Raw genomic sequence first — 25,650 nt, 5'->3', positions numbered from 1 at the left:
ACAGCAATGAAATAAAGTTACTACTGATTTATAATGATGTTTTAAACAGGTATTAGTTATGGTAATGGATATGATATGGTAATAGCCACCTGTATCCAATCTTGTCTGCTTAAACTTCAAAATTTGTTATAAGAACTTTAAACAGCAAGGCTCCAGATGTTTTGTGACACAGTTTTTGAGGTTTCATAACTAGAGATATGGTGCCACAGTGTTCAAAGCCCTGTATGTATTACTCCCCTCTTGAGGCACGTGAGAAGTCCCTATTATCAACAGAGGCATGTATACAAAAAGAGAAAAGATCTCTAAAATGGTCTTTTAAAACCATTCTAATCATTTTTTTTTTCAGCATGTAACATTTAATATTTTTAAGACACCATATATATATTAACTAATGTATCCTGACAATATCCCTGTGAGGTAAATGTTGTCTATAATTATCACTATTTACAGGTGGTGGTACAACTGACACAGAAGGCCATCTTCATTCATGAGGTACAGTAGGGATGCATTTACATTAGTTAAGTGTCTACATTAGTTAAGTGTCATAAATAATTTTAAACAAGTTCTTTCTGCATGTTTGCAGCAAAGGTAGAATTGGATCCTTTTTTTTTTTCTCGTCAGTCCTCAGGTGCAGTACACCAGTGTGGTACCTAATGACTTTAAGCAGTTCTGGGCAACATCTTCAGCTGCCATCAGCAGCTGAAATTTTTCTGAATCAAAGTTGTACTGAAATTAGGCCAAAGGCTTTCTGAACAGTTTTGCACACAGACTTTTTATGTTTCATTTTCTGGCAGCACCTGGTCTCTTCAGGAACACATGTTTACATTTTATTGAATTGCACACATACTCTATGCTTTTTGGATAGTTGCAGACATATTAAAATTGAACTGTAAAAAGCCACATATTGGTAATGAGCCCGTTTTGTGTCTTGGCTCATGGAAAAGAATGTGGAAATACCTTGTTCTGTGGTATTTTTTCCTCTGACAGTACTGATACAGTGCCGCAGGCACTCTGAAAATAATAGCATGAGGTTAACTGACAATTGCATGTGTATTTACACCAATAGCCTGATATTATCATATTGTTAAAGAAAAAAAATCTGGGGCTAGAATATGCAACTAAATAAATTTTTAGACATTGAAAGCAGCTGAAGCTAGAAGAGACATTATGCTTGAACTGTTCACATAGCTCACACAGCTCACACATTCTGTATACATGCCATTTCAGAAACCTCTGAGAATCCTAGAGCAGTGGCAGGCACAAGGAAAGCTTTAAAATGCTCTGTGGCAGAGCATTAGCTCAGCAGTACTTGCAGTACTTGCATAACCACTGCTCCCATGGAAGCTAACAGAATCTTTACAAAAATGCACTATCAGGCCACACAGAGCAAGAAAATTAAGCAATGAAGGATTAATCTGGAAATGGACAGGTTTAGAGAGATGGGATTATCTACAGTTTTCTTAAAACAGTAAGATATTTTTTCAGGAACTAGGGGAGAGTTGAAGGCCCTAAACTGCAAGGTCTTAAGGATTTGTATTCATAGGACAATTAAGAATAAGTGTCAATATGTAACACATGTATGTAGTACAGCCCACAAAACACACTATTGAGATATCCTATTGAAACTGTCCTGCCAATATCTTGAAAGCTCCCATCCTTACAGTCTGTACTAAGCAGAAAGACAACTGTTGCATTCAATGCAGAGTCTGAATAAACAGACTCTCTGTGCCTCTCACTGGGCCATGTCTTGCCAATCAACTCCCCTCCCTGTATCCCCTGCACTACTTTTATGTGTCTCCACATTCATACAGGTTCTCATTGAGCTGTACAACTTACCCTAGAAACACTGCTCCAATGCTCAACACTTTTCATACCTACAAAGTTAAATCAAGTCCCTTCACCATGCTTAGAAATATGTTTACTTGTTTTGTGCAAGGCTTTTGATAGCAGTATTATTCTAGATGTTTATGAAGTAATAAATATGTCTCTGAAAGACCAGTACTCACTGCTTTTTCTAGGTATACTGTTTCCCTTTAACTTTGCTGTCCTGACATATAAAATGACTCTTGCAAATTAAATAAATTTTCATTTTCCTTTGACTTAGAAAGATGAAAACAAGCTTCACTAATGTAATTTTAATTCCATAAGAAGTTTTATTTATTGTTTTGTCTGCTGTACACCCAAAATTGAGTCTCCTCAAGCATATGTTCTGTAGCTAGATATGACTGCCTGGAAGTTTAGGTGGTATCATGGTTTTAGTGTTGATGACTGAAGAATTTATGGGACAATTTCTGGGAAAATACACTATACCTAACCTTTTCACCAGTTTTCTTACTGCCTGACTTTAAATATTTGTTTTACTCAATCAATAATTTCTCAGCTGACAAAAACAATTTTCTAAAAGCTGTGGTAGTATGTAGAATTTGTTATACAGCATAATTCAACTTGTCATGTTGTCCAATAGAAATATTACCAGAAGGCAATCTACCAGTTTCAGTCACTGTCACCAGAGTTTAAACAACAACATGGCATTTGAGAAACGGGGATTTGCTATAAAATCTACATCAGCTAGTGGTGGCAACCTTCCATATCATGTCACCCTAGGTGGTGAACTCAGTCAATACCTTTTAAATTGTTACTTAGAGTAAATGAAATTGTGCAATGCAGAGAACTGGAAACACTTTTAGACCACTGAGCTGTCTGTTGAGCATGATACAGTATTGCTACTAGAATATCTATCAGAAAAACCCCCTTAACAATTATTACAGTCCTTAAAGTATTAGAACAGAGCCCTTAAAAACAGGTGAATATGTGCCCACTGAGACAAATTTACTAGAAAAGGGAAAATAATATGGAACAAAATAAACTCACATTCTCTTCTCAACTCTCTCCAAATCTGTCTAGCTATCCCCAGTGCCCACAGCACCCGGGAACAAAGGGCAGGAGAAGAAATTGCAAAACATGGCTACAGCAGCCCTACCTGTCACATTTTGGGAGCTTTTTCAATGTTGCTGAAGGAAGCAACAAAACTGACAAAGCTCCTTTGCTGCCACTGAGGAGTCTGTGCCATATCCCACTGTAAGTGACAGTCTGATCCGTGCCTTGGATTAGCCAGCTCACCCTCACTTAAGTTGCTGGATGTGCATTCCAAGTTGTGAATTTCTGAATCTTCTTTGAGGACCTCATGTCTAAAAGCTAATCCAACTAAGAAGATAGATTTCTAATGCCATACATCATGTGATGTTAACATTGTAAACAATGACCAGGATAAGGGACCCTGGAATTAAGAAAAGTGACTTGGAAAGATTTGTTGCTTCTGTCCCTGCAACAGCACCTATTGGTGCTTCTCTGCTTTGCATGACAACAGCTTCTCAGTCCCAAAAGCACGACTTCTTAACGTTTATATGCTCATTTTGGTCTTGTGATACCTAGAACTGACGAAAGAAGTTGTGTAACGCTGATGTGATACTCAAAATAGCACCTTAGTACCTAAAAGCTAGGGCACAGATTTTACTAATTCCAGCTATATTTAGGATTCTGCTGCCTTACAGTTTCTCCAGTAAGCTTCTATTAAGTTAAATGTCATGTGTCTAATTCCAGCATGCCAAAGGCGCTGAAAGAAACTATCCCAACAGCAAGGTCACTTGATTCATAAATCATTGCAACTGATGTCAAATTTTCACAGGAACTCTAAATCCAATGCTTGAACAGGGAGATATAAACTTTCAAACAGAGAAGATTCATCCTCCCTGTTTGCCCCGAAATTCAGTTTGTTGCAATTAAATACATAGTCCAGGATCTCCAAACAAAAATTGTTTCAGATACTTTTCAAGAAACTCATTTATGTAATAAATCCAATTAAAAATAATTCCTTTAGTGTTTGTTCAGTGAATTGAGGCCTTTCCTAAGTTGCTCTCTTTGGGAGGTGGCTCTTGCCAGACTTTTCATAAAGCCTAACTCTATCTGCAGAGATTAGAAAATAACTAAACTGAATATTACAATACCATCCGTGTTACTGATTTATGTTAGTCTAAATATATGAGACAAGAAGCAGAATACTATTATTTTCTAAAAATTGTGCATTGCCTTACAAACTACTAAAGTCATATTACTAGCCTTTTGTGAGCAGTGCTACACAGAAAATTCAGGCAACTTCAAAATAGAATCTTTTTCCTTTCTTGTCATGAAGATTACTTTATCCTTTAAAGTATATTCAAGTTTGGGTTTTTCTTTTTCTTTTAAGAAATAGAAATCAAAAATTTTTGGGGTTTTTTTGCCACTTTTCTTTTCTAGAGAAGTAATATTATTTTAATTTTTTAGAACTTTATAATTTTTTTTTAATAAAATAGTGGTGAATAGTGGTATCCAGTTTCCATCGGCACTTCCAAGTGACACAAATAGTCTACTGAAAAATTTCACGAAGTTCTACACGGATCTTCTTGGTTTCACAGTTGTGGCAGGGATTCAGGCAGGGTCTGCTGTGGCAGGTGGGGTGGCAGCTCTGGTGCTGGCTTCCCTGGCTGGCACTGCTGAATCCTGTGCAGAGGAGCATCACGCCTGCTCTCCTGACGTGCTGCCGCCTATGGAAAAGACAACCAGGAGAGAAAGAAACGTTGCTGTCAAACTCAGAATAGAAGTATGCTCCCTTAGGATGGCTGTGCCTCCTGCATTGGCTGGAGATCTGGAGGAGACATGAGCAGAGGGAGCTCATGCACTGGGTACTCCTTGGAGACAGGCAGAGCCATCCCCTACCGCATTATCAGCTGCCTGAAATCACCTCCTCCAGATTTCACCAACAATACCCACCACCTGTGCTGTTTGATTCCTTAGATATGAGATCGCCGTAATTTGATATTTTCCAAGAAGTAAATAGGATTCATGCATTATGGTTATGTGTAACACCTATCAGATTTTACCTGTTTTTTAAGGAGGTCTATCAGTACTGACCTGAAGCTGTTCCTCCCTTGTCTAGGCCTCCCAGATTACAAGTAGTTTTAATTAATCCTCTAAATATCTGACTTTTTTCCCCACTATCAATAAAATATTTCTCTATTTTGTCTTTCAGCACTTTTGAGCTGGATGCAATTATTTCTTGCTACACAATGGCAGTCACACTTGTTTTTCTCTCTTATCTCCTTCTTGACTATGTGAAGAAATAATCAACAACACAGAAAAAAATTCAATCTTTATCATACCATCTATTGCAAGTGAATGTGCCATGCAAGATTTGATTAGTAAAGTTCTTAAGACCTATCTTGCATTCATAACATCAATTTCTTTTAGAGGACGAACTTCAGAGAGTTTTGTGTGACCAGAGGTACAGTATCATTAAACATTTTTTACAGAAGAAGCCTTGCATATAGATATGTACCTTAACATCATCCATACTTCCAAAGCACTCTATCCTAACTCTTTCTTCATCAACCTGTCTCTTCAGCAACAGCTTCTCCCCAGATAATTTCTCAAGAACTTGAAAGATCCACTTCTTTTTCAAACTGGCATAGTTGGATCACTTCTTATATTTTTTCCTATATTCTAGGCTTCCTCCATAAGCACATAAAACCCAGCAGTAATCATAGCTTCTCAGTATTGGTCAAGTGCAGCACACCAGCAAAGGGAAATGCAAATTTTTGCTTTTTAATACATGAATAAAATTTTTATTAAACAGAAAATATTTTAAAGACAATAAAAAGATACATCAATATTTAAGATACTAAAGCACTAGAAATAGTTCCCAATTTACTTTAAAGCTGAAAATTTTCTTTGTTTCTTTTTTCCCCCTCAGTTGCTACTCATACACCTAAGCTCACCATTCACTCATTAGATTAAATGTTTGCTCTACTGATAGCTCTTTCATGTATGATCCAAAACACAGAATTGTTAGGGTATGTTTAGAGCAACATAACAGTGTGGATTCAAAGGCAGACAAAAGCTGCTGAAGAGGTTCAAATCTAATGAGGCACAATTTATGAGAAGAGATAATTTCTTCTACCAGACTCATTGAATGTAGCTGTAGAAAGCAAATGAACCTTCAGCTGTGGATGCTATCCTTCTGATTCTTCTCTGCCTTAGAGCTTTTTTTTTTCCAATCATGTTTATTAAATATTTTACTTTTCGCTATAATCTTTACTCTCTTTGTAATATCTTGGCTACACCGATATTACTGATTTTAGCTTAGGTAATTGAATTTGCTGTGCTGGAAATGTAATACTTGGAAACTGCATTCCAGATTTTTCAGATACTGCATGTGCATCATTATTAATTTTTCAGTCTTTGGAAAGTTGCTGTTTATTACACATGAAGAATATGATACTTAATTACTTAGTTTTGTAGAAGAATTCTTAATTGGAAAAGATATATTAGACTCCATTCTTCCAGCAATACTGGGGAAGACATTCAGAACATCAACCTTGATTTTTTTTGAGAATTTTTTTGGTGTTATAGCTTACTGTCTCCCACTTTGCTGGGATACTGTTATATACTGTTTCCCCACTTGGGAAAACTGTTATATACTAAAAAAGCAGCATTTATTTACCTGTCCCCCTAGGCACCAGCAATTTCCATTGCAGCTCTTACAGCACAGCATCATACCTGCTGGGATGAGGGGAAATGCTGTCATGCAGCTGAAAGAGAGCTGGCAACTAGTTGCAGCTGGGTAGACCAAAAAATATATTTTAAAATTAAACTGAGAATACTTTGCCAACTGGTACGTTTTGCAAGAAAACTTTAATTTATTATACTCTCTTAAAAATCTATGGGCTAGTTTTATCAGTTATCTATCAGCTAGAAAAGACTTGAGAGATCTTGTGAACAACTTTTCTCTTATTAAATTTGTTTTGTTGTAAAAAAATAGATAACCTCCAGCTGCAGCATTTTTTTCATTCTACAGTTCAGTTTTTAAATCTGATCCTCAGTAAAGTATAGCAACACGTGAATTGAACTAATTATTCATTGTTATCTTTTGAGGTTAGAAAATGATGCATGAAAGATACTGGTAGTAAGCCACTGTGCAGAAGAGGATAGAGAAACTGAACTAAAGTGAAAAGAAAAAGAATAAAAGCCAATAATTTATTTGTCACCAAAATTGAAATTAAATTTTGAGTGAGAAAAAAAAATCCCATTCAGCTTGAAAGGTAGCGGTCAAAGGGAGAGAACAATGCAAGCCACTGGCAGGGGTGGAGCTGGCAGCCACCTGCCTGCTCCTGCCCACAGGGCTTGCTCCACCATCCTGGCCCCTTCAAGCTTGCTGAACATGAGAAAAGGGAGTGATTGGGAGAACAAAAACTACAGACCCATGTGCTCCCGCAGCTAAGGAAGGTGGGGATTGTGGACAAGTGTGATAGGACGCTGGTTCCTTCCCTGTGATTGTGTCCAAGAACATGGTTTTCTTATCCAAGCCCATTTTGTACATTCAGGCTAAATTTGGTGTGGAACTGGTTTTTAGTAAGTATGTCATCATTAACTTGTTTTCATCCTTCCTGGGAGTAGGGTAGCCTATATTTTGTCTGCTTGGAAAATACCATGGCTATTATTACTATTCCAAAAATACTCTAAAATACTCTTTCCAGGATTAACTGCTCAGTGCCAGAAATGTCTGTTTCTTGTGGCTGAAGAGATATTCCAACTGATAGTAGTATAGTAGATAAAATGAAGGAAAGGGTGTATTTATACAGCAGCTTGATGACCTCTTCATCAGTCCTTGGAAAGCCTTATAGAGTCTGACTGCTCTAGGCTATACACATGGCCTCCTTCCCTCTTTGACACCGTTTATGTATCCTTTCTTTAATTAGCTGAGTTACGCCTGTGTATTTTCCTCATGGGGCAGGTGTGCTGGCTAGGTGCCATTCATCTGAAAAGAGCATTCAAAATGTTGCTGTATAAACTAACATCTGGGCATGCTTCCACTGACCACATGCTTGAGAAGGTGCTTTTAAACAAGGACCAATAAAGGTTTCGTTTTCATGTTTCTCTACCATGTAATGGAATAGCACCTCTGAAGTAACTAAATACCTTTTATTATGTTTAGCAAGGAGCAGTTGACATCACTTCATAGGAAGTGGAGAAAGCAGCTGATTTAATACTGTAGTCTTGAAGAATTACTTCAGCATTGCTTCAGCTAGTTCCTCTGCTTTAAAAATGTTGCATTGCATGTGGTAAAGATGCTGTTCCAAAAGATCACAGTTACACAAGAATCAAACTAAGAATTATTGCTGTACGGAGTCATACAGTCTTCTGAAAAGGCATTTAAATGAAAAAGATAGTTATCACTGCCAGTGTTAACTGCAATATTTGGAGACTCACAAGAGAAACTCAAAAATAATAACTTCCATTTTATATTTAGCATACTTTTCTTAATTTATAAAAAGGACTTTTGCACACTTACAGATAAGCATTCAGATTCCTGTTCCTAACACTTTCACAAAACCTGCAAAATTATAGCCCATATTGATTAAATTAAGTCCTCCACTTTTTTATCAGCTACATACTCATACACATGGGTTCAAGGTAGTGGTTATTCATTAACTCCATGCCATTTTACATAGTAATTTCTTCTTTTTCACACTATCAAAACAATATTAAACCCTGAAGATTTGACCCCATCTTCAGTCCTCAGTTTTGATCTGTTCTGTTCCATCTCTACTCTGTTTCTTAAACTTTTCTGTTACTGCCCCAGGCTTAGAATAATTTCATGACTATTAGGAAGGAGCTTTAGAACAAGTGATCCTTGAGACAGTCCCCATTTTTTCTGTCAAAGGACAGATGGATGTCTTGATTAATTAAAATTAACTCTTTCTCAGAGGAGACATTGCTACTTATCATAGTCATTCCTGTGGACAGAGAAAGGACACTTCAGTATGATTAATATTAAGACAAATCTGGATTAATGAGGAAATTTTAAAGCCTGATTGCAATGTAGATTTAGAGCCTGATTGCAAGGTAGAACAAACAACATATTTGTCTTATATATGCTGGAAACTCTATGAAAGTATGAACAAATGTCTTGAGGCAAAGCCCACCAAAATGTGCTGAAAGACACCCAGTAACTTTGAAGGGCATTACATCAGCCCCCAGTATAAACAATAAATGAATGCATATATGGTCTGTTGGAAGGAAGACAAAAGCAAAAGGAAGACTTCATTGTTCTGGATAACGCTGTATTGGGCTACTGTGGCCAGTTAAACTCTATAGTTGATAAAGCAGTTTAATAGACTGAAATTGCAACATGGTTTGTATACCATGGAACCTAAAAAAATGAAATTAACATACAAATTCTTTTCCTATGTATTTGCTAAATTGAGTGTGGTTTTTTAACTCTGAAGAAGTGATTTTTTTTTTCTCCTTTTCCTAGTTGAATAGTCACAGAGATTGTTCCTGAGATACAATATGATCCATAATGTGAGATCTCATTTCAGTAAAGTGTATCCTCTGTTTGATCCTCTCAGTGACATAATGTTTGTTAACTAAGAAACTAATCTGGTCTTGTACATACAATTCCTGTGGTAACTGGAACAATTCCTTCATCAAACTAGAACTATTTCTGCCCTGCTTTATTCTCTCACTGCTTTGTTTTAATTTTTTTCTCACTTGGCTTGAATCCAATACTGTTGACCACAGCTGATGCTTTAGGGCAACAGAATTCAAGCGCACCAAATTTTGAAACAAATATTTTTCTCAACTTCAACAGGTTTTGCATCTGCCTTTGCTGCTCTGGCTTGTTGATCTCAGCTAATGAACAAGTGTCATTGCCCAGAGTGTAAAAAGCAAATGTGGGAGAAGATTTCTTTTTTAAATCCTCCATATGGTAGAAGAAATCTTATTCCTAATGAAATGTTTCACAGCACTTCATGAGTAGAGAACATAAGCTAAGCAGACAGCACATGGAAGACTGCTAATATAATTTTTCTTATAGAGTAACCAGGACAAATATTTGCAGTTGCACATACAAGACACCAGGTAAGCTTCTGATTTAGAGGTTTTTTTTTTTGTTAAGTATGTACTTTCTGTATCATATTCCTTATTTATTTTTTTTTTTTTTTGAAAAACAATTGTGCTCTTATTCCTCCTAGTAGCAATACTGTGGGTTTTAGTCTTGAAAGTGGATAACAATTAGAAGCTTGAATAAGTTGCTGTGTGGGAAGAGGTGCAGCACTAAACTTATACCCTAGGGAAACAAAAATAAAGTTGTGTTAAAATACTTACTTGTTCTCTGGGAGGGTTTTGTTGACTTTAGGAGCTGAATGGTTTAGCTATAAGAGCTTGTCACCAGCTGCCTGGGGAAGTTGAACTGTGCAGAATTTTCAAGCAAATCTTCACATCTTCCCAACTTTATACACACCTTGTTTACAGGGTCTTGGCTGTGCCTTCCCCTCCCTCTCCAGAAGCTCCTGAGAAGATAGTTTGTGGGCTACCCTGGACCAAGTCCCACAGGGTGACCCTCAGTTGGCTGGTCAACAGGTGCCTGGATAACATAATTAAAATCCCCACCAGGAAGACGGAAGGACTCTTGAGCTGCTGGAATCCAAGCGGGTTTATTGAGGATTGATCGAAGAAGTAGGGAAGCAGAAAGAGGAGCAGGGAGAGAACCACACTCAGGGGAAGCAGACTCCGACAAGCCCCAGGGAAGGAGGGGCCAGAGTATATAACTGGGGAGGGAAGGCGTGCCTAGAGTACAAATAATCCAATGGGAAGAGGATGTAAGGGAGGAGCAGGGATGGGGTAACATAAACTGGGCCAATGAGGGAAAAGGGAAGGAGTGGTTTACGGAGGGAACCATTAGAAACAATGAGAACGGGGAACTTTCCAGAACTTGGGGAGATGACAACCACAAACTGACAGGTGATGGGCATGTGCTCATTTGCATGGGGGGCAGAGGACTCTGGGGAAATGCCTCATCCTAAATGACTGTAGTTTCCCATGGCATTCCCACACTGTCTTCCCCATGGGCACATCCCACAATAGTTTGTAGGTATCTCCTTTAATACCTTCAACAAATATAAAAATAATAGGTCTTTATACTTCATTTATCCCTTTTTGCTCTCTACATGTAATCAGTCAAATCCATAATCTGTGAAAGGTTTTTAGATGAACAGAAGCTTAACAGACACACCAGAAAAACATTTCTCTAAGAGAGGCCTTTAACATATCTAACCCAACATTTAAAATATTTAGCAACAGAAAATCCATAAAACAAAAAATGCATCTGATTCACTGTACTCACTAAAATTTTGGAAACAAAGCTGAAAAATGAAACTCCAAAAGTCTTTTATGATCCTTACAGAGCATTTCATTTAAATCTCTAACTAGTTTGATATATTTCAGGTGCTGCTTCAGTTTAATTACACCAACTGAAAGATACTTAAGTGAAGTCGCAGGAAGATATCAATTTGCATTGTCTATAATTTTTTAAGATGCCATGCTCTTGACATGTCAACCAATAGGACCTGGTGTCTGGTTACTTGAAGTTCATCATATATCATTTAGTACTGACTGTCACACCATATTCTCAACAGGTTAATGCATTATTGGTGAATTCAGTCATATGGCTAGGAAGATGAATAGAAACCTATTCCTTTCTAGTGCCATATGCATGTGATGAATAGCCTAATAATTAATTAGGAAAAAATATACTGCACCCCATGTATTTCCCTGTAATTATGTAATTTTCTTCATACATCTCTAAAACAGGTCACTTTTTTCCATTGTTGCAAGTGAGATGCTGACAATAAGAAAAGATAAAAAGTGATTCTCATATTAGCAGATAGATCTTTGGTCCCTTTTATCAAAAGCTACTACAGTAATGCTACTCAGACAATGCCATGGATCCTTTACAGTCAAATACTGGAGGAAGAATAGCCAAGCAAGGATATACAGCTACTATTCTTTTAAATTCCATTTCTGGTACATCTTGATAGGTGACATTATATTAGAATTAAATTTCTAGAAGTTAGAATTCTACATCAAGGAAATAATACAAAATGCTTGCAGATGATTAATACTGTTTCCAAAATAAACACACATTGTAGAAGATCTGTTATTTCAAGTGATGAACCCTGTTAGCTGAAGAACCAAACAAGGTACTGCATTATTTGAAATTACAAAGTTGATGTGGGGGAGGAGAGAGAGGACAAGTTGTTCTGCATCCCCTCAGAACACCAGAGTTTACACTGTACCTACTTCCTGTAATGTGAAAATTACAGGAAAATACAAATGTAAACTTGGGGACATACCACCCATGAGATGTGCAGGTGCCTGAAAGTAATACATGCAGTCAGAAGGAAGTAACTTGTTCAAACAGGCAATACAGGAAAGCAACAGCTCTGAAGATTCAGATTGTTAGGAAATGGGGAAAGTTAGCATCCTTGCTAACTGGCAGCCATACTGTCTTCCTATTGCATAGGCAGCAGGATGAAAGACAGTCACAATGCTGAGAGATTTTTCAGGACTCACTGGAATCCCAAATCTGACCAAACAACAGAATGGCACCTCTTTTATTGCTACTCCATCTCCTTGCCACCTTGTGTATCTACATGCATTGAATCATTCTCAGCATCTTCCACACAGAGCTGTTTCCTTCTTCTCCCATGTCCTTTTCCCACCATACAATCTCCATCACCAGGTAAGGTATACCCTCTCAGTTTCTTTCTAATCTATTTTGTTTCAAAGTGGCAAACAGGAATTAAAAAAAAAAAAAAAAATACTTGAAATCAAGGATGCACAATTTTTGCCAAACATGAATAAAAATTTGGAGCACTTTTATGCCATGAGCATATTGAGTTGTCACATCATATGAAATCCCTGCATTCCTGCAAAGACTATTCAAAAGACCTCTGTCTCAGTTATTATGGTCAATAGCTCAGTGCATTAGAGACAATTTCTGAGGGATGCTAGGTACTGAATGCCTATGTGAAATAGTTACTTTTCTCCTTGAGACTGCACTTTTCAGATACAGTCTTTTAACAGTCTTACATGAAGGCAAAAACTCCTCATGCTCAGTCTTTTTCAGCAGTCCTGGTCCTGCTTTGCTGACCACATGGGAAAGAATTAGCATTTGAGAGGCTACAATGGTAGAACATAGAGGTTTGAAGGTAAAACAAGGCAGAGTCCTTTTAGCAGCTTCCCTGAACTGATATTGAGGCAGAAGGACCAAGAAGGGTCTGAAATGAGGAAAAACCACTATGAAGTCTCTAGCTTATTATCTGTAACTTTCTCATCTGCTGCCAAGTGGTGAGTAACAAAGAAGTGACTGGATCAGAAACATTAGCTTGCCATGCTGATTTGAAAGCATAAGTTTCTCTGAGGTCTCCAGCCTAGTGTGTCTAAAAGTGGTAGACTTTGTCATGTGCCCTTGAAGTCACCAGCTCATCAGTATATTGAATAGTGCAGTGATGTCAAAGCACAGGCCTCTCTGGAGAACTGACTCAGGCCTTCTGTCTTGCTGGACTTGTGTCAAAACTTCTGTAGGATCAAGCTGGATGAGAGCCAAGGAATAGGCTCTCGTAGAATTACTGGCACATCCCCTTGAATTTTCTGGGTCTATGTCAAGATAATGACAAGGCCATTCTGTTTCTCTTAGCTTCTGTGGAGAAGAGTACATAGTTGGGTATCCATTTTATTATGCAGAAATTGAAACACTGAAAGCAAAAGATTCTCACTTTTTCTCCTCTCCAGAGGATCTTGCACACACCAGAAATGGTACAGGTACAAGATTTCAGTACTGAGCTAGGTAACTCTCCTTATATGCAGGACTGATCTATTACTTCTGTCTGCATGGAACTAGAAGATTCTCACATCCCCAGTATTTAAGAACTTCTCTAATTCCTCCTTTTAGCTGATGGTTTTCTCATTTTCAGTGCTTGAAATGAAATGGTAAGAAATAACTACAGTTGCATTTTTGAAGAAGGAAACAATGCTCAAGGTATTAAAACAATATGTAGACAATTATTCTTCCCTGAATTATAAATGAGAAATCTAACCCTGTCTAACCCCTTGGGTTTTTTTAAATTGAAATTCCTTTCCATGTGCTGTGAGATTTGTAGTTTGTAATTAATGTTCTTATCATATCAGAACATCATTGTATGTAAAGAGAAGGCTCATATAAGAGATTATAAGATTTTTATGTATCTAGACTATATTGAGTTCCTATGAGCTTTCAAGAATATGTTTTAGGCTATGAAAGACCAGATTATAGAGAACAACAAATTCCTCTATTACAAAAAATCACTTGAAGTGATACAACAACACCTGTTTCCTAACTTCTATGATTCCAACATTAAATTGTATTGAGAAATAAAAGAATAATAGTCCCTTTGATGACAGCACTTAAAGAAGGTGATAACAACACAAAGTAATTCTTGAGTCAAAAGACTAGTTACTGTTGGAACTAGGGTTAATATTTAGGAAATTACCAAAACTGACCTGAGATTGTGTATGCTACTGTTTGAAATGACAATAGGGAGTGGCAGCAACTGCACTGAAAGTTAGTAAATTTGTGCACTTATCTATAAGACAGTTTTTTAAAGCATTAAAACACCTATGATGCTATGATGGACTTGTAGGCTTCATACTTTTAAAGTTCTAGTCCTAAATAATTTCTGAAATTAGAACTTAGGTTCTTAAGTGATTTGAATGCTTTTGATTTTTTTTCTTTGGTACTTCCTATAGGTTATGCAGATTTTTGACAAAATGCGATATGTTTTTACTAGTCTTTGGTATCATTGCCCCATTTCAGTTGAAAGGAATTAAAATTTGTAATATAGATGAACTTACTATTATTTAGTTTTCAACTAAATAGGATGCTTGATTTATAGTGTTTGAAATCAAATTTAAAAGGATAACAGCTTAACTATATTTAGAAAAATATAGTTCTGTGTTAACAAAGGTCACCTCTAGAGCTGATACTTCATCAACCTGACATTTCACTATTAATTTGAATGTGAAATTTTCAGGAAATAAATAATCCATTAATTTATTGTTTTTTTTTAATGTGTTCATGTTTTATCGATCAATTGTTTTAAACACCCATTGCTGAGCAGGGCATTTAATAGGTCTTCCTGTGTTTACTGGAGCCATCTCAAGCAAATTTAGCTTTTTTGAGAATAATATAGGAAAGAATCAATTTCATTTTTGATTCCGTAGCTCTGTAGACAACCTTATTATATTTAAAATGCTACTTTTATGAGTTGTAAACCATATTTTCTAATAATTGCTATAGCTAGAAGTGTAATTTAGTGTATTTTTACAGGCTTAGTACTTTTTGTTCTATTGTAAACCATATTTCCTGATAATTACTATAGATAGACAAATAATTTAGTATATTTTTATAGGGTAGTACATTTTTATAGTATGGTAAACCATATTTCCTTATAATTACCAGAGAGTGAAAAATAATTTATACTTTTATGGGTTAGTACATTTTTATTACTGTACATTTTCTGCAGATTAAGTACTATGTAGTTTTTCCTTTTAAAGCAGTCACATTTCCCCTGCAACCACTTTTTTATTATTTATATAATTTACAGATGATGACTTCTTAAACTTGTTTTCCCTGTTTTGCATTTCGAAGTTTCTATATAAATGTATGTGCTGCTAATTTTGAAGGAAGAACAAAGCATCTGTGAGACACTGTAGAAGTTAATGACATTGTTAAAATGATGACAGATTGCTTTAATGGTAGATATGTACTTAATTGGAGGAAGTATAACAAAATGTGCTATTTCATACTACTAAAAAGAGTCAGTCAGGAGCCATCACCCATTTACTGTCTTGTCTTCATCCAACTCACAATGCATGTACAGTATGATAACTGATAGACATTGCTAGGCATGTATTCATGTACTGTACATTCATTCCGACAACCCATTAAATAGTGTTTGTTAACCTTTAATTCAGATGTCTGCAATAAGATAATACAATGTAAAACACAAGTCAATGGAGGGTCGTAAAGCTGTTTCTGCTACAGTTTTTATTAGCCTGTTATTCAGTGTAGAATGCAGCTACACCCTGAAGCAAGTCTTATATAAAAGTACAATGTCAATATATTATGATGCAAACTCAACCTATAAAATCAATGACAAGTATTATGTCTGCTGCTATCAGCTACTAAAATATAGATACTGTTTTTAATGGATGCTGTGGTGCTGGACTCAACATCGTTGTGCCATTAAGCTTAACCCCTTAGGCATGAAGCACAGTTACAGGGCTCCTGGACAAGGAGTGCTCATTGTAGGATGCTGCATCCATCAAGACAGACTGACCATGGAATATGTTAGTGTAAATCAGTTTTCAAAGCATACTAAAGCAAAATAGAACTCCGGTGTACACCATGGGGTGATTTTCCATAATATTCCACTTAATCTGTAGAAAAGGGGGACTATCTATCCCATTATCCAGGTGTTTGTATTTTGATTAACAATTTGGGTAATGGAATTGCAACTGTGCTTGTGGAATTTGAAAATGGCATTGAGTCAAGGTGGACTTGAGTAGTTTGGGAAATATGGTTAGAACTCTGAGAAAACTAGAAGGAATAATGAAACTGGATCCAAGCTGAAAAAACAAATAATGATCTTGGGGGAAAAAAGAAAAAAACAACACCACAAAACAAAAACAACAAACTAGAACAAAACCCAAAAACCAAATCGAAATGTCTTCCTGTCCTGTACTAATAAGGTTGTTGCATTTAAGACCAGAAGTAATTATTATTCTCTGCAAAGCACCAAAAAATTTGCAACTGGAATTATGTGTCCAATTTTTAGTAGCACAGGGTTAGGACTATGGAATAAAGTTTAAAATGGGGTAGAAACATTAGAGAGCAGCAAGCAGAATTAGGGGAGGTCATGTGGCATTCAGGCCCTGCAAATACAGGTTCCAAAGACAGAAAATGAATCAGTAATGGCAGTATTTTAGGGTAAATATGTAAGGAAAACTGTTTTGGTATAAAGGATAATTTAATTAGGATAGGTCAGCTAGAGATTGTGGAAAATGATAAACATTTCTATACATATTCTTGCTCACAGTAGAGGAGAGGCCAAGATATTGCTGAAGATCTGTTTCAATGCAGCATTTCTATGATTTTCTGAAAACCCCCCTGTATCGTTTCTATCTTGGAACTGTTAAACATAAACACTTGTAGAGCAAAAAAAAATCAGAGTTCTGTAAAACTAATTTTGCCGATTTATTTTCCATTAAATGACTCTTTTTTGTATCTGAAGTGGTGAAATAACAACTATCAATGCAGAAGGATTTGATTCAGAATAGGGAAATACCTGAAGAAAATAGTGCTAATGCATGCTATACCATGTATATGCATGTATATGCATGTATACCATGTATACACAGTATTTTGTGGGTTGAAGAAAGTGTGTCATTTCTCACAATGATGTAACTATTGGCAGTGCATTCACAGATATCACAGCTGTTGACTGCTCTCTGTTTCAGTTTCATTTTCATATTTCATTTGAGGCAGGGTTGTTTCCTATACGCCTTGTTTTGAATGGTGCAGAAAGTCCATATCATTATCATGATACGAGAATAGTTCTGCAATAATTGATGGATGAAGTAATTCATTATGAAAATGATGTAATGGAATAGGCACCATGATTTAATCATCAGAAGAGGGGGTCTGTGGATCTCACACAAAGGTATCAAAGTCATTCCCATGATAAATAGCATGTGATAAGCTGTTTAGAAAACGCTAATGCAAGCGACAGAAAAATGTGCAGGAAGGAGGCATACAAACTCCTTGTATGGAAAGCAATTGACTCCTAAGAACCAAAGGGGTAGTCTAATGAGGAAGGGAAACAGCAATGTCAATGGAGCCATCAATATTTTTTAAATGATCCTGCTTGATAGGCACATTTGTTAGGATTAAAACTTATTTTCTTGACTATTGTTCACAAAGGCTTTCACACACTATTCACTGGGGACTTGAGTCTAAGAAAATGTTTTTACAGCAATTTAGAAACACAGTGTGACCTTTTCTGCTTTTTTTTTGTGTTCTTTTGGTATTTCCTTACATGAAAAACTTTTTGCAAGATTTTATTCAAGAAGTTGTAAACCAATTTTAGTCAAGGTAGGAATCGTACCTCAATTTCAGCTGCAACGTCTTCTCTTAGCATTATCTGAGATAATCTGGAGTTTTTTGTGAGATACAGGAAATATCCCTAGTGCAAATAAAAATTCTGAATATGCAATGTACAATGTGGAAGATTACTGAAAAATTGATAGAGGAATGGTACTTCTTGCTTGTAATAGATTTGTCACAGTTCGCTGATGGTGTCACTAGTCATCAAACACCAGCACTGTTACTGTTATTCCTCCAGGTCTTTGCATACCATCAAGCAAGAGATCAAAAACTGGGACTGAATGAAGACAAACTATCCTGATATAAGAGGTTTCAATGAGAAAATCACCAGAGATTTCCAGAAACAATTATTACTATTATCAATGAGACTAGAGAGAACTAAAAGTGTTTGCTCTTGATCTGCTGCCATGTTTCATTGCAGAGAATGTGGTCATCCAAAGCAGAGTCAAATCCTTTCCAAGCAGAAAATATGCCCCCAAAGTTCTCTTCAAATTTCATTTATGGTACCTGCTTATCGATGTAAGCCCAGCTCTCAGATGAAGTGTGTGGAGAGCACAGTATTCATTCCAAATGATGAAAATTTAAATTGCTTCATTCACTTTTCCTGAGGTAGTCCATATATAGCAATAGTTAAAGTTTTCAGTTCTAGAATACATTTTGCCCTGCTGCCACAAACAAGCCAAAAGAAAATCTATCTGTGATGAAATGTGACAGGAAACAATGACAATTCAGATATCTTAATTACCACCCCAAAATGCCCAGCAGTGAGTAGTTAACACCTACAGGATCTTATAAACTTCTTTTTGAGAAAGAGAGAGAAACACAGTTATACTGAGATACGTGCTTTTCACTGGATTTTTTCAGTCAGCGTCTAGAAAAGAGTACTGGTTGCTTTATTTTATATATACATATATATATATATATATATATATATATATATATATATATATATATATATATATATCCAGGACCTTGTTAAACACACAGATAGTACTTTATGAAGAAAAAAATAGCCATATAAGATTATATCTGAATCTGATAGTATAAATAAAATAGCTCATTTTGAAAATACTGACCCAGTGACATAATCTCCTGGACCTATGTTCACATTTGAAGTTCCTGTAGAGGGAATAACTGGATAACAGGAACTACAGGGCACTCTTATTTGTGTATTAGGCTTGTCATCAAGGTTTGTAAAATGGAGAGAGAGAGAGGGAGATAGATAGTATTCCAGAGGATGTATGGCACTCCACCTGGAAAGGTGCACACAGATGATGTCAGAGGATATGGTTGCCCAATCTTTTCCTATAAGAAGCCAGGCATCCTTTGCTCCAGATAATCAAATACATTTTTTTTTGTTGGGAAACTGCAAAGCTAGAGCTTACAACTCCAAAAGATGAAAAGAGAAAGAGAGATTGTTTGGGTGGCAAATAGTGGAGCTTTTTCTTATTGTGTCACTGAAGTGTTGAGGTCCAGGAGGCAACTCAGGTGCTTCCTGTATGAAAAATTATTACATTTACAATGCAGATAAACATGTAAACTCTGAATAAACACATATATTTAGGAGACTCAGCTAAAGAAAACAAAAACCATAACATCCTTTGAAGCAGGCCCATCACTGATAATTACGAATGTGAGATTAGCTACCGTCATTTATTCTTGTAAATAGTGTCATCTCTTCCAATTAAGATCAACTGCTTGTATCTCCTCAATTGCTTTATTAGCATTGTTGTCAAATTCTTCAGAAGCCTTAATTAAATAGTCATCATGATTATGGCTAGTTTCCAAAATGACTGAAGTAAATAATTTATATGGGTTCTAAGAAAAGTTTTTACTTACTGAAACACTGTATTTCAAAAACTTTCCAAATGCCTAATTACATAATATTTAAAAATCCATCCTTTAAACAAGTTATGCATTACAAAATAAAAGCTAAAACTGAACTAACCAAAATTTTGTTGCTTCAAGCAGTTATATTTCTTCTAATGACATCTAAAGTAAAATTAAAAACTGAATGCAAAAAATTTCATAACTGAGGCATTGAGAAAGCATTTAAACATTTAATACAAGCTATGATTACTAATTAATTGCATTAATTAATACCGGATCATACCAAAATGAAAAATAATATTTTTTGAAATCCAAGATAGTGAGACTTAATATGCTGTAATAATACATTTCTATCAATGAGCAGCACAATGAGGTATTTTTTACTATATAAATGGTAAAATGTATTTTTTGAAATAATATTTGAAGGAGAAATAGCTGTAAAAATATCTTTTAACTTTTATTTGTGGGTTAAATATAACTTTTTCCATCCTAGTTTCTCTACGAGTATCTAAATGGTTCACAGATTATTTTTTTAAATTGAGATTAAAAAGTAATATTATAAAAAGTTCTCAAAATGACCCAGTTCTTTTAAATTAAGACTATAAACTTTAATAATTGACATTATTACTAACAAATATTTTAATGAAATTTTACATTTTCCTCTTAGTAGAGACATGTCATTCCCATTGCCCTTAATTAGTGTTATATGTGCTCTTTGAGAGAAGAATAGGCCCTTTAGCTATAAATTCTGTCTTTTGAAACAAGAAAGTCATAACCTTTTTCTGTTTCTGGTTGAAGTAACTGCAATGTAATTTCGTGTAACAATTATGGCAAATCAGAATCAAAACATGGAATGAGACACACTGAAATTATGAAAGTATTATTGATTTTTAAAACTGTAGCTCAAAATAGAAATAAAATAAACATTATTAATGGTATTATCCTAGGGTAGGTTTTTTTTCTGCTTCTGTGTCCCCCTTATCCTATTAAGCTATTGTCTGCTTTTGGAATACACTAGTTATCCTGCCAAAGGCCACTTACTTTGCTGGTGGACACATATTTGTTATGTTTAAATTCATCCTTGCTCTCTGTTGAATGTAAATGGAGGCCAACTCTTTACACCCCTTTATGTTTAGTGCTTCTGTTTATATAACACAATAATTTAAATGTTGTGGCCCTTGAAAATTTTATGAAAGCATTCTAATTCCCACCTTCCAATTCTCATTAAAGACTTGACCTATGAAATTTAAAAAGACCTCCAAGTTATTTCTTCTTGTATTGCAAATTTCTGAATTTAGATGAGTTTATTTTGCAGGAACTGCAAATTCCCTTGGAAGCACAGGGATCTGCCTGTGTGTGCGTACATATACTTAAAAGCTGCTCCAAGAAATTTCTGGCAGGATTGCATAATAAAGGAAATGAAAAAGATATTCCAAATCTGACTTTGTTTCATAATAATTGTTTTCAGTCTTATTTTACGATTTGGCATAGTAAAATAGGGTTGTCCAGGTTATAGAGAAGGCACTGGGGAGGCAGTTGCATTCTCATCATGAAAGATAAGGGAAAAATGTGTTCGAAGCTGTGGAAGAGAGAAATTAAGATCATAATCTAGGAGAAATTATTAAAGTATCTTGAAATCAATAAAGTAACGTGCATGTTACATTAGATATTACAGGAATTTTGCTGGTAAACAGGTTAAAAAGCAAGAGAGTAAGACATTTAGCATAATTCAGTGTATTCTGCAAGATGAGTGCTTCATTTTCTCTCTACTAAGCACACATAGGAAGTTCTCAGAGGAACAACACAGAAAAATATTGGAAGAGACCCTTTCTTGCATTTCTTTCATAGAGATTGTACCACTTTAGTTAGAACTGTAAATTTTTTAAGACTGGATATATAGAAAACAGTGTATGTTGGGTAAATTTGATCCCTTTTACTCTCAGAACTCTCTGAATAAAAGATGCCGAAATGAAATTTTGTAGCTGCTACTGAAAGAAGTTCAGGCAAGGAAGCAACTGAGTGCATTTTTCTGGAAGTATGTGAATTCATGTGGTGACCCCAAAATGGGTGATGTCAAAGAAAAAAAACTCATCAAAGCTAGAAAATCAGAAAAGCATCTGCACAACTTCCCCACACACCTAATTTCCTACTCAAAAGGCTAAAATATGCAAGTACATTAAACATTGCCTAGTGCAACTGATCATATTTCTGAGAAGTGTTTATATGTGATTATGAAAAACGAAGACTCAGCATTGCCCTACTGCTCTTTGTGCCAGATACAGCCAGCCAAAAGGGTCTTAGTGTAGGTATAATATCTTCCATGTGTCTCAATGATTCTTTACTGCTACATGCCTTCTGGAACTGTGGCAAGGAATAGAAAGTAGATAATATGGCAGTTTCCATAGCTTCCCTGATGCATTGCAGGGAGTTGACTCTTTAAGGGTGTCTAAGAATAAGAAAGACACAAAATTATTCCTGTATGATTCCTACTTAATTAATTCTAGAAGCTAGAATCCAGAGATAGCTCAAGTAGAAATGAGAAAACATTTGTGGTCATATATTGTATTCAATAAAAAAAAAAAGTTTATAAAAATTCCTGTAACAATGATTTCTAATTTGGTGAACAGTTTTAGCCAGCATCAAAATGGGAAAAAATAATTTAAAGGATTTTAAAATAAATATTTCATATTTTCATTGAAGTCAATATTTATAAAATTAAAATAAAGCACACAACCTGGAAATGAAATAATCGTTTTATGTTATCAGAAGCAGGGTTTCTTTTTCTTCATTGTTCTGTGGTTAAGAACCAAAACCAAACAAATAATCCTTCCTAATCAGTCTAAAATGATCAGTCCCTTCCCCCACTTCCAGTTTTTCAGTTGTGTCAGTGAACCAAAACATCCAATTATTTGTTCAGGTCTAATTTCAAATATCTACCAGCTGGTACCAGTGATAAAAATAGGAAAATGAGGAAGTAATAGATCAGGATCAACACTACAAAAAAAAAATCTACTATTTATATCATGGTCCTAGCTGAATACCATTGTGGTGGCTCGGCTCTGGCTGGATGCCAGGTGCCTACCAAAGCCTCTCTATCACTCCCCTCCTCAACTGGACAAGGGAGAGAAATTATGACAAAAGGTTCACAAGTTGAGATAAGGGCAGGGAGAGATCAGTCACTGATTACCATCATGGCCAAAACAGACCCAGCTTGGAGAAATTAATTGAATTTATCACCAATCAAAATCAGGGTAGGAGAATGAGAAGTTAAATAAATTTGAAAAACACCTTCTCCTCACCCCTCCCTCCTTCCTGGGCTTAACTTTATTCCCGATTATCTATCTCCTCCCCCACAGCCATGCAGGGAGATGGGGAAAGAGGATTACAATGAGTTCATCACATTTTTTCTGCTGCTGCTTCCTCCTGAGGGAGAGGAGTCCTTTCCCCTGCTCCAGTGTGGGGTCCCTCCCACAGGAGACTGTCCTCCACAAATGTAGCCCCCCATGGGCTACGTTTCTTTACAAACTGCTCCGGTATGGGTCCCCATGGGGTCACAAGTCCTGCTAGTAAATTCTGCTCCACTGTGGGCTCCACTCTCCACAGGTCTGCAGGTGACTCTGCCAGGAGCCTGCTCCTGCACAGGTCTCCACAGGAGGTTCACAGCCTCCTCTCAGGCATCCCCCTGCTGCAGTGCAGGTCTCCTCCATGGGCTGCAGGTGGATCTCTGCATCCCTGTGGACTTCCGTGGGCTGCAGGGGCACAGCTGCTTCACCATGGTCTGCACCACGGGCTGCAGGGGAACCTGAGCTCTAGAACCTGGAGCACCTCCTGCCCTCTTCTCCACTGACCTTGAATCTGCAGAGTTGTTTCTTTCTCATCTTCTCACTCCTCTATTCTCTGGCCACAGCTACTTCTGTGTAATATTTTTTTTTTTTCCTTCTTAAATTTTTATCCCAGAAGTGTTACTACCATTGCTGTCTGTCTCAACCTTGATCAACGTTGGGGCAGTCCTGGAGCTGCCTGGAGTTTTCTCTGTTGGATATAGGGAAGCTTCTGGCAGCTTCTCACCACTGTAGCTCCCCCTCTATCAAATCCTTGCAGCACAAACCCAATGCAATCATCTAAAACATGTTGGGCTTTTTTTTTTATTTTCATGTTGGCCTTGTTGAAACAAATCCTGCTGGTATGTGTTTAGTTTGGTTTCAGGCTATTCTGAGAATTTGTAGCAATATTTAGTTGTGAGGATCTTTTTACATCTGGGTTTCATCTGTGAATTTCTATGCTCTTATATTTAGTCTCTCAAGTTTTTAGAAAATGACTAAGATCAGTGAATGTATGCTTAAACAAAAATGTCAAAGATGCCCTCTCTGGTGTTTCTGATTTTCTGCATATTGCTGTTTGCCAATTAGATCTTCATTGATTTACTATGATGTGGTAGATTATGGCAGTCTAAAATAATCTGTGGACATTTGGTTTCTCATTAACTTGCTGCTAAGTGACTGCATCTTTCCAATAAACTCCACTATCACAATCTCATCACAAGTGTAAATGTAGTTTAGAAAAGCTTTCTTTTCTTATCAGAAGCTGCAGGCTTTTAGAGAACAATACAATGTAATTCCAAAATTCAGTGGGATATACATGGAGTAGCTAGTACTACACATATCCATCTGTAACATGAGCTCTCTGAGCTATGTACAGTCCTACCTGTAGCACTAGGGATGTATGTCCACCTATGGCACAGTAGAAAATATATTAATAAAATAATGCTACATGCCACATGTTCAGAGTAAAAATGGTTATATATAACAGCTTATCAGTTCTATTTAAGACTCACGAAAATTTATCTCTAAACAATGTCAATACACCATTTAGTGGATGCTATAGAAGAGTCAGACTGCTTTAGAATATCTACCCCATCTTGCTCATCTGATAAATGACCACAAGAAGATAAGGGAAGAGTAAAAGCAAGTAAATGTATGAGGTTTGTCTTCTGGGAACTTGTCATCCAAGCATCTGGCTGTTACTGGAGCAGGGAGTCAGAGGTGGACATTTCACTATCAGTGATATATTCTGTAGCGAGCAATGAACTTTTGATTCCTCTTCTTCTATCCTGTTTTTCATAGACTTCTACATTATTCACTGTAAATGAGTTAAGAAGATAAATTAAAGCTAGTGAAAGAGGAGACTTGCTTTATTTTGTTCCCTCTTAGTTGCTAGCATATTTTATTACCTTATTGTTTTTCCTTGTCCTGTTCCATTCAGTGGAACTGGTTGGCATCACACACATGATGGTCTGAAGTGCAGGTTCTTACATTCTTGTTTTTTATTTTTTAGAGGTTTTTTCATGAGTTCCTACCAAGTGGGCTAGTATTGAAAGGAGTTCTTAAAGCAGCAGCTGTTGATTATCTAAAAGGATGTAAAATCAATATGACTGCTACACATGAAGAAAGTAGAAAACTGTAATAAAAGAAGCGATGTTAAAGCAAATTGTTACTATCAAAGTAAATAATGCCAGGGAAACTTATCCTGAAGGAAAATATTATTATTACCTTAGTACTGTTCACTTGCAAATAAATTCATAATAAAATACAAAAAGGGGGGGGAAAGGTATATTTGAAGCAGGATGGACATCCTGGTCTCCTGTGATGTCTATGATGTAGTCAGGTCACTCTATAAACTCATATTTCCCATGGGATTTGCAAGCTTGTTTACATATTTGCCTCTTAGTTAATGGGAAAAAA

This window comes from Vidua macroura, chromosome 6, assembly GCF_024509145.1.
Source record: "Vidua macroura isolate BioBank_ID:100142 chromosome 6, ASM2450914v1, whole genome shotgun sequence".
Taxonomy (NCBI): domain Eukaryota; kingdom Metazoa; phylum Chordata; class Aves; order Passeriformes; family Viduidae; genus Vidua; species Vidua macroura.
This window is presented reverse-complemented; position numbering follows the sequence as displayed.